The following is a 9,200-nucleotide window of genomic DNA, read 5'->3' as shown; positions in this document are numbered from 1 at the left end:
CCTCAAACAGGGTCAAGCCCAGAAGAATCTAGTACACTTCCCTCCCCAAGAAGGACTTCTTTCTGTGCTCTAGTGAGGGATCACAGCCTTGCCAGGAACAGAAGATCACAGGGAACCTTGTCCAGCATTTTGGTACACAGACACAGGATAAGACTCTGGAGTCAGAACAATGTGGGGACAAATGACAGTTGCTCCACCTAAGTGTACATGGGCTGGCTGTCCACCCTGTCTGAAAAGTAAATAAGACAAGTGTCTTAGTGTCAGGTACCTGGCATAATGTAGGGCATACAGATGGCATGAGTTAAATGTTAGTTCCCTTCAGCTCCACCTGAGAGCAGGCCTTTTCATTCCCATCCAGTTGTCAATGATATAGTTTTTCCATTAATACTACTCAGAAGACCCAGTTAGTTATACGCTCTGAGATAGCACAAAAAATGTCAATTTCCTCTTCCACCTGCCAAATGTTGCATGTTTCCCCTGGAGCTGGGTTTGGGGAACCATGAACTAAATTCCATCCTCATGATAAAATCTGACAGACTTAAAGCAGAAGGGGGGCGGATATAACTGCTTTTCTGTAAATACAGCTCAGGGTTCCCAAAGTATCAACTCCACCTGATTGTCAATGGCAATTGAAATTCTACCATTAGAGATCTACTTCTTCAGTTTAACATTCTTCTTTTAAATATCAAATTCTCCCATGAGGAAAGCTCATTGAGCTATTACCAGTCAATCATAAGTTACAAAACGTACATTAACTTATTAGCTGCCTGAGAGAGCAAGAATTCTGATGCTTTGGAGAGGAGGAAGGGGTCATTTTGGAGCTGGATCACTGATCCTATTTGGGGAGACTGAAGTGAGCTAGAAACCAGAGGGTAAAGGGACCTAAAAGAGCAAGCTCACAGCTTCACCAGGATCTACCTTGATCACTGAATGAGAGGGGTCATAAAAGAGATAACCTGCTGGCTGGAAGTACCAGGTGACAATGTGGGACCCTGAGGGTATAAAATGAGAGTCAGCAAGACAGTACCTCCCTGCACTTCCCAGTAGCAGAAAGGCAGCAAAGCACCATAGAAAAGCCATCTCCACTGCCCACAGAACCAATATAAAAGGGATCACGGGACACCAGGAGAGAATGAGGTTGGAGCCAGGAACCAGTCCCAGATAATGCAAAAATTCTCAGCTATGCTTTCCTTGCCCCCACTACTCTCCTGAAACTGTTCCTTCAGAGATGACCCCTGATGTCCTAACATTCAAACCCCAGGGTTCTACCTACCTACCTCCTCAGCAGATTAAAAGCCAATGCCCACACCTTCCTTGAAACCCCTGTGTGAGGGAATCCCGGGCACCTTGGTGTGACCACTCTCACTTTCCTTCTCACTGAGACCCAGGCTCTGCCTTGCTCCTCTCTGCACTCACCCCCTTGTTCCTAACAAGGCAGAGGAGCCATAGCCCAGCAGTTCTCAGCAAAGCAGGAAAGAGTCACTCCAAAGAGTCTCTACCATACAGAGCCTAGCATATGGCTGGTACATAATAAATTACAGATGTAATAGAGACAATTATGCATTTCAAATGCTGGCCAAATTATGGGTCAGAAGGATCCCATCATAGGAAGCCACAGAAGGTACAGCTCTTGGTTGTATTTCTGAGGAAGCTCCACTTATTCAACATTGACACCTGGACTTAGACACACAAACACCTATTCAGCATATTTTCTCCAAAGAACAACCTAAAAGGGTGCTATCAACCTCATGGCCCTTTGCCTCCTCAGTATTCTGGTCTCCTATATCTAAGGAGGCGTTCTTACAGAAGACTGCATCATCACAGGAAAAGGTCCCATGGATTGAATCTGAGATGAGAGAGCTTCTCTGATACACAGGGACTCTCCTCGTCAGAGCCAGCTTCCCCAGACCCTCCTACTGCAGGCCCTCTAGCATCCTCCCTGACCCTGGCCTTGCCCAAGATGCACCAACTATTTCTGCAATGAACTATTTCTGCCATCCCACATCTGATTATATGTACCATGACACAAACATCAGAGAACAACATCAGAGAACACCACACTCCTAAACTTTGGGCCTCATCGCCCCACTGTCTTCCCTTTCCTTCCAGCAGAAATGCCATGGCAACGATGCCATGCTCTCCCCCACCAAGTGGGAGCTCTCTAAGGACCAAAGCAATGGTGAAAAGCCACACATTGGACCTTGATTCTTCCTCCCTCTGTACCTACCACTTCCCTTCAGCACCCAGCAGGACACTCTGCCCATGAGGGCACCCCTGTTCATGCCAGTGACTGAACGATGCATAGAACTAAGAGGCCCCAGGGGCATCACCGAAGGGAGAGATGTAACTACAGGGGAAAAGGTGGAAGGAGAGATGGCAGACAGGGAGGAAATGGAGGATACCTCTGTGACCTCAGCAGTTTCTGACATATGCTATCTTAGCCACCCTTTATATCTTTGGCCCTGGCCCTGATCACTGAGATTCACCCTTTCATCTGCTCCTCCATCTCTGCCCATTGAGTGTGAAACACTGAGATTTGTCAGATATTCTGAGCACCAGAACCCATGCAAGAAAGTTGCCAAGGCAACAGAACACTCCTCTCTGGTATAAATACTCACGGGTGATACCCCTGGTGGAGTAGAGCACAAACACCTCCCCCTTCTCCTTTAGTCAGATCTGGCAGACTTCAAAGTTAGGGGAGCCATGACTGGTTTTAGCAGGGGGAGTGGCACAAGGAAGTTCCTCCAGACCAGCTAAGTCACTGTCTAATGGACAATCCAGCAGGGAGAGAGGACGTTGCAGTTCTGATTAAATGTTTAGCTCTCACTGGGCCCAGGGGTGGGCATGGAGGCCCAGGGAAGGCTGGAAGGGTGGAAGCAGCATGAACTTTGGTTGGGGGAGGACACTCCTGAAGCCACAGTACCAGGACAGGCCCTGCAAACCCTGAGATGCCAGCCTGCTGGGGCCACTAAGAGATGTTGGAAACGTATGCTCTGCCTGGGGCTGCTCTGACCTCCCCTCTCTTCTTTTTCCTTCTTTTTTCCCCCTACATCTTAATGTTTATGCCTCTTTCAGATGTCTAGTGGTTGGCCCAAGGTCTGACACCCAGGAAAAGAGTTTGTTTCCACACATGGGCATTCAGGTCACAACAGGGCAAATTACCTCTGGGCCTGTGTAGGGCAATTCTTACTCTGAAAGCAGACACAGGTGGGCTGGGACAGAAATGGGCGAGACAGCAGGCACAGGCACTCTGGTTACTTTTCCTGAACCAGAATCAGTTAAGACCACACACTAGGGCCAGCAGAAGAGGGCTCACCACACGAAAAGATACATGTTTGCTGATGTTTTCATAGCTTCTTTCATATACACAGATGGAGGCTTGGTCACCCTTGTCCCCATTGCTCACAGACCACAGCCCAGGCAAAGGGAGAGAGGACCGGGAGCACAAAGCAGGATCCAGAAAGATGATCTACTGTTGCCCAAACTTTCATGACCGACTCTGACTTCAGGCATAAACTCTACTAAGTTCACGCTTCCCAGGGTCACTAACAGCCATAGCCAACACCCTTTAGAGTCCAGAGGAAAAGAAAGAAAAGGCAAATGCCCCCGCCCAGCTTGGCAGTGCCATTCTCCTCAGGCAGAGGCCACTGAAGGGCTGGTCATGGGCAGGGCTTGATTCAATGTCTTCTGTTGGGGTCAAAGGCCAGGCTGGTCAGGCCCTGGGAGCTGCCAGAGCATGTTTGAGAATCAGCAGAGTAATGCTGCATTTAGAAAGACAGAGGCTGAGCCACTGAGACTGAGAAAGCCCAAGGGCTTATCTTCTTTGGGAAGACAAGACTCCTCCATTCCTGGAGAAGTGTCTATGGCTCTCACACCATGAACACCACCTCTCCCAGCAATAAGTGAAGCACATCTGGGCGGAGAAAGGAAGGATGGCCTTGGTGCAGCCAGCAGTGGAGGGTCCTCACTCAATGAGCTCCAGAGTAGGCAGGAAATATGCAAAGTGGCTATCTGGCCCATAGCCATGCTACCAGCGCTCAATGATCACCTCAATGCCCATGATGAGGTTCTCAGTGTTGAAGGAGATCTCACTGTCCTTGGCTGCCTGGTAGTCATATAGGGTCTGAGCACAGAGCCTTTTTCCATTCAGCCCCATGGTCCACATGCTCAGAGCCACCATCTTAGTGCTGCAGCACTGGGGCCTCTTCCGTCTGTACCACACACAGCAGAGTGCTAGGTACTGATTCCTAATGGAGATCTACCCTGGGCCTTGATGAGGCTTGGGTCAGCCCTTTGCCGAGGTGGGTCTCTGGTTGGGTGAGCTGCTTCTGCAGGAAGGGACTCCTCAGTTCACCTGGCTGGGGGCTGGAGACAGACATGGTGGACATGGCCTTTTCCTTCTGCTTGAAAATCTTCCATGCATGTGCTGGCTGCTTACACACAGGCTCCTGTTCCTCTCTATTCCTTGAAACTACTTCCTGCTGCTCACACTTCCCCTGGGGTCCAGCCTCACCGCCTTGTTCCTCCCGATAGCACTGCTCCTGGAGGGAGGCCTCACACAGCTCCTGCTCCCGGTGCTCCTGCTCCAGTGGCTGCCACTTCTCCTCTTCCCGCCACTTGTCCAGCCTGTGAGTCTTCTCCTCCTCCTCCTCCTCCTCCTCCTCCTCCTCCTCCTCCTCCTCCTCTTCCTCCACCTCTTCTTCCTCCTCTTCCTCCTCTGCTTTGGCCCAGAAGCTGTCTTTGCTGGCTCAGATATAAGACATGGTATTGATCTTCTGGTACACAGAACCCACAGGGGCCTGGGGGCCCATGTCCTGGAAATGGCAACTCTCCCCATGGAAGGCGCGGTTGGCACCTGAGGCCCTGGTTATCTTGTGTATTATGCACTCAGGCTCCATGTCCTCCTTGGCCCTCACATTGACTGTCACATGGGCCCCCTTCAGAAAGCTGGCCACAGTGCTGACATGGTTGGCACATGCTCCCGCACATCATTCACACCCTCACCTGTTCAGTTGATGAGGACAAATTTGGGCAAGCCAGAGTTGGGGTCCTTCACCCTGCAGAAGGCATATATCACCTTCCCACTGTTGAGCTCCTCCACCATCTCCTCCAGGTCCCCCTCGCCAGTGCCAGCCACATGGATGTCATTGCTGTTACCCTCATAGGTAAAGACAGCCCAGTCAGTCAGGAACTCTTGGTGACCACTCACATGTAGGCCTCCTGCATCACCAGCCTGCTCTGGCTCAGGTTTGTAGCCATGGCGAGCCCCATGGTCCCCACATCACCGCCATTCTGACCTCTCTTATTTTCCATACTTCTTCCCAGACCCACTAAAATACAAATTGCACAAGAAACAATGCTAGAATCAAGCGTCCATGTCCCAGTGCTGTTCCAGGAAGACTGTGCCCTTCACCCCTGCCCTAAGCTAACAGCATTCCATTCACATGTCCATCTCATCCATCCCCTGCATCCAACCCACACCCAGAGCATCATATTTTTGCCCATTCCCTTCCCTAGATCCCAGTCCTCCCAACTGTAAAAAGTAGTAGAGGGGAGCTTTCCTGTCCTCCCTCCAACTCCAAAATTTCTGGAAAACCAAAAAGATGAAATTTTGTGTGTGAGGACTCCTTGGAGAAACTCTTCTAAGAAGTAGTCAGTACCAGCAGCCCTACTGTCAAAGTTAGGGGGCCCCAGGAGGGTCCCCAAGTGTCCCAGTTCTCATGCTTTGAGGGCGGAATAGAACAACAATCCAGAACAAGGATCTTACATTCATTTCCCCTTACCATCCACATCCTCACCATCACTCCCCACAAATCTCCATTATACCTAGCCTAAGCTACTCATACATTAGGAGCCACATCCCAACATCACTCTGTCCATTATCACTGCCCATCTCACACTCACTCAGCCTGCAGGACCAGTGGACTCAGCCTTCCCAAAGCTTTCCACAGGCGCACAGCCCAAAGGACTCCTCCCCCAATTCTTGAAGACCCATCTGCACCAATTATGTGACATATCATACTCCGCATTTTATTATTTATTTTTTGGAGGCCCCACACAGCATTTAGAACAATGTTGTGCACCTAGCAAGCACTAAATGAAGATTTGTTTTAGGGTGGATTTTTAAAAATCATTCATTGTTCAACAAAACCTGGTAACATAAGTCTCCAGGTGTCCAAGACATCCCTCCAGAAGGAGAAGGGAACTCCCCACATCTTCTGCTGCATTTGCCGACATACCTCTCCTCCCCCTCTTCTAAACACCATATTCCTGCTCTGGCCTGAAACATCCTTTCCAGTTCCAGTTACCCAGACTGTCACAGCTGCTCTACCCCAACAAACCTTTCCCCTACTCAGGATGGCTCAGAACCCCGCTCCTCAACCTCTGACATCACTAAACCATCTTCTGAATTTCCTGTGGAGCACAAACAAGGTGGAATTTGTTAAAGCAGATTCAACAAGCCCTGTATAACAAACACTCTGGGATGTGCACATCCGTGACCATCTTTTGTCAGGTCACACCTTGCATCAGCAACCTGTGTCCTGGCTTAGGACTCTAGGACCTCTTAGTTGCCTCGAACCTCCACTCAGAATTTCTGAACATGCAACAGCCACTAGGCTTTCTGGCAAGAAACTGGTATTGTCTCTCCCTGTGAGGAGACTCTAAAGACTGCTGCATTCTACCCTCCTCTCAGAGGTAAAGCAGACACCAGGGCCACCTCATTTGTCCTTCCAGGTTCCCTGACAGTAGGCCTAGAATCATAGTAAGAGGGCAGGCTTTGCTACCAATCAAGCCAGGGTTCAAATCCTTGGACAACTTGGTGTGTACCATTTCAATCAGCATCCACTGAGTGCATACACTTGTTCCAAGGGATCAGGGGCTCTTACGGAATTAGTCCTTAGACCACCACTATCAGCAGCAGCAGCAGCAGCAGTCCCTGGAAACTTGTTAGAAACGCACATTCTTGGGTCAACCTCAGACCTGCTGAATCAGAAACTCTGAGAATGGGGCCAGCAACTTGTGTTTTAACAAACTCTCCAACTCATTCTGCAACACACTCAAATTTGATCTAGATCCTGGGGATACACAAAAATGAAAAATCTATGATCTAGACCAGCAGTTCTCATCCCTGGCTGCACATGAAAGTCACCTGGAGAGCTTTTAAAATAATACCAAAGCCTGGCCCCACCCTAAACCAATTCCATTAGAATCGCTGTGAGTGGAAAAATAATCATAATGCAACATGCAGAACACGAAGACTGAACAAGAGTGCAATGAGAAGGGAGAAGGCAGTGAGGAGATCATAGGAAGAGGCTTCACTATATGTAGCTCTGTTTCCTCATCTGTACTTGGTTATCATAATGTCCATCTTACCTGAGATGATGTATATAAATGCCTGGTACACAGTAGATGATCCATCTGCATCAGCCCTACCCCCTACCCCAGAATAGACCCCTTGCTGACTCTGAGCTCAGCAACTGGATAGATGTATTTAGAATGTCCCCGACATCAGTTCACCATCGAGGACCCCACCCACGAAAGAAAAACCTGGTTGTTGACAGCTTTGGGCGAGAGTTCTCTCCAGCAGCCATCTCAACTTCCCCCATGTCTTCGGTCACTGTTTTGAAAAACAGCCTGAGTCACTGGGAACCAGACTGTCTGGTCATAGCCCAGACCCCGGCTCTAACAGCCCCAACTCTTTCAAAGAACAGCTCTTTAAGACAGCTTGACAAAGGCCACTTGAATTACGTAAGGAACACATTGACCTATTCCCACTTCTCTCAAGCTTTTTTTGCCTGTGGTTCTATGCAGGTCCACTGGCTTGGGGTGAGCTTTGTCCACATCAGGTGGTCCTCTCTGACACAGATCCTCTCATTCAGTCTCCCTCCCCAGCAACATCTGAATTCGGATTTATAGGGGACTTGACAGTAGCCCCAAATTAGTCCACTCCTCCCTCCCCACAAGGCACAGGAGTGTGTCTGCAGTCACAGAGAGTGCCCTGGCCTTGTATGATGCTGCAGACCCATAAGCAACCCCCGACCCAAACTGAACAGAAAAATGGGGACTTCCTTGTAGTTGCCCCCCTGGGCTCTATGCTTATCCCAGTAGATGCTGAAAACATTTTTGGTCTCTTCTTGAGTGTAACCTTCACTGTCATTTTTAAATAAACAATAAGTAAATTGCATCATTACTTCACAGGCAAACCTTGCTTTTTTTTTTTTTTTTTTTAATACTAAAACCACTAACACTCAGCTTGCCCAGATTTGGTTTCCTATTCCTCTAGATTTCCCCAAATGAAGCTGGGCTGTTTCCAAAAATCAAAGTAACATTCAAAAACAAGGTTTTGCCACTGTTATGGATAATTTAGAAAAAAAGAAATCTGCACCACCACATTGCAAAACAGTTCCCAGAATGCAGAACCCAAAGGATTTGGTCATAGGTGGAATCAGTGGCCTTAGTCCCCACTGGGGGCCTGCTTTGAAGTGAGTACCGCTTCAGCTGGGAGTGGGCAGGGAAGTGTCAGTATGCCATCATCTAGGAGGGGCTTCAGAAAGCAAACTCTCACACCAAATAAGGGAGTGGCAGAGGCAACACAGAGAAAAGAAGGCACAAAACTTCAGAGAAAAGGGCTTAGACACCCCAAGAGCAGGAATCAGGACTATTCTCCAAAGAGGGGGGTGCTGCCAGGGAAAAAACAGTGTCTTCAGAGGCCAAGGCCTGGCCTAGTTTCCTGCCCCTGACCCACAGAACCCCCACAGAAGAATCTGGAACATGAGACAGGAAGAAAAATCCCTGCAGAAACAGTCATGAAGGAACAGGAAAAATAAAGGTGCCATGCAGCTTTTCTCCAGTTCCCTGAGCAATAATACTAGGGCCTGATTCCTTCCCAGACACTGCCAAGTCACCCTCTCCTGGCCCCATCACCCCTCCTCTTCCTTCCCCAGGTCCTGCCACGTGCAGAATAAGACCTCTGCCCAGCCTGGCCTGGGGAGAATGAGAGATTTTCTCCTTGGCTCTGCATTTTCATTCAGCCTTAAAAAGCTCAGGCTGGGCAAGAAGCCCATAAGCATGTCGTGCTACACCTCAGTGCTCACCTCCCCAGTGCTGGCAGGTCTCTCCTCCCTGGCTTCATCTTCCTCACACCAGTACTGTCACTGGCTCAGGTGCCAGACCCCAGGCCCTGGAAGCACTGACGGAGC

At 49.3% G+C, this 9,200-nt stretch overlaps 1 pseudogene; it reads right to left on the bottom strand.

Annotated features, from left to right (window-relative positions):
• Positions 1-3,911: 3,911 nt before the first annotated feature.
• LOC125921797 (drebrin-like protein) lies at positions 3,912-8,907 on the bottom strand (annotated as a pseudogene).
• Between the last annotated feature and the right edge of the window lie 293 nt (positions 8,908-9,200).

This window comes from Panthera uncia, chromosome C2 (genome assembly GCF_023721935.1).
Source record: "Panthera uncia isolate 11264 chromosome C2, Puncia_PCG_1.0, whole genome shotgun sequence".
Lineage (NCBI taxonomy): Eukaryota > Metazoa > Chordata > Mammalia > Carnivora > Felidae > Panthera > Panthera uncia.
This window is presented reverse-complemented; position numbering and strand designations above follow the sequence as displayed.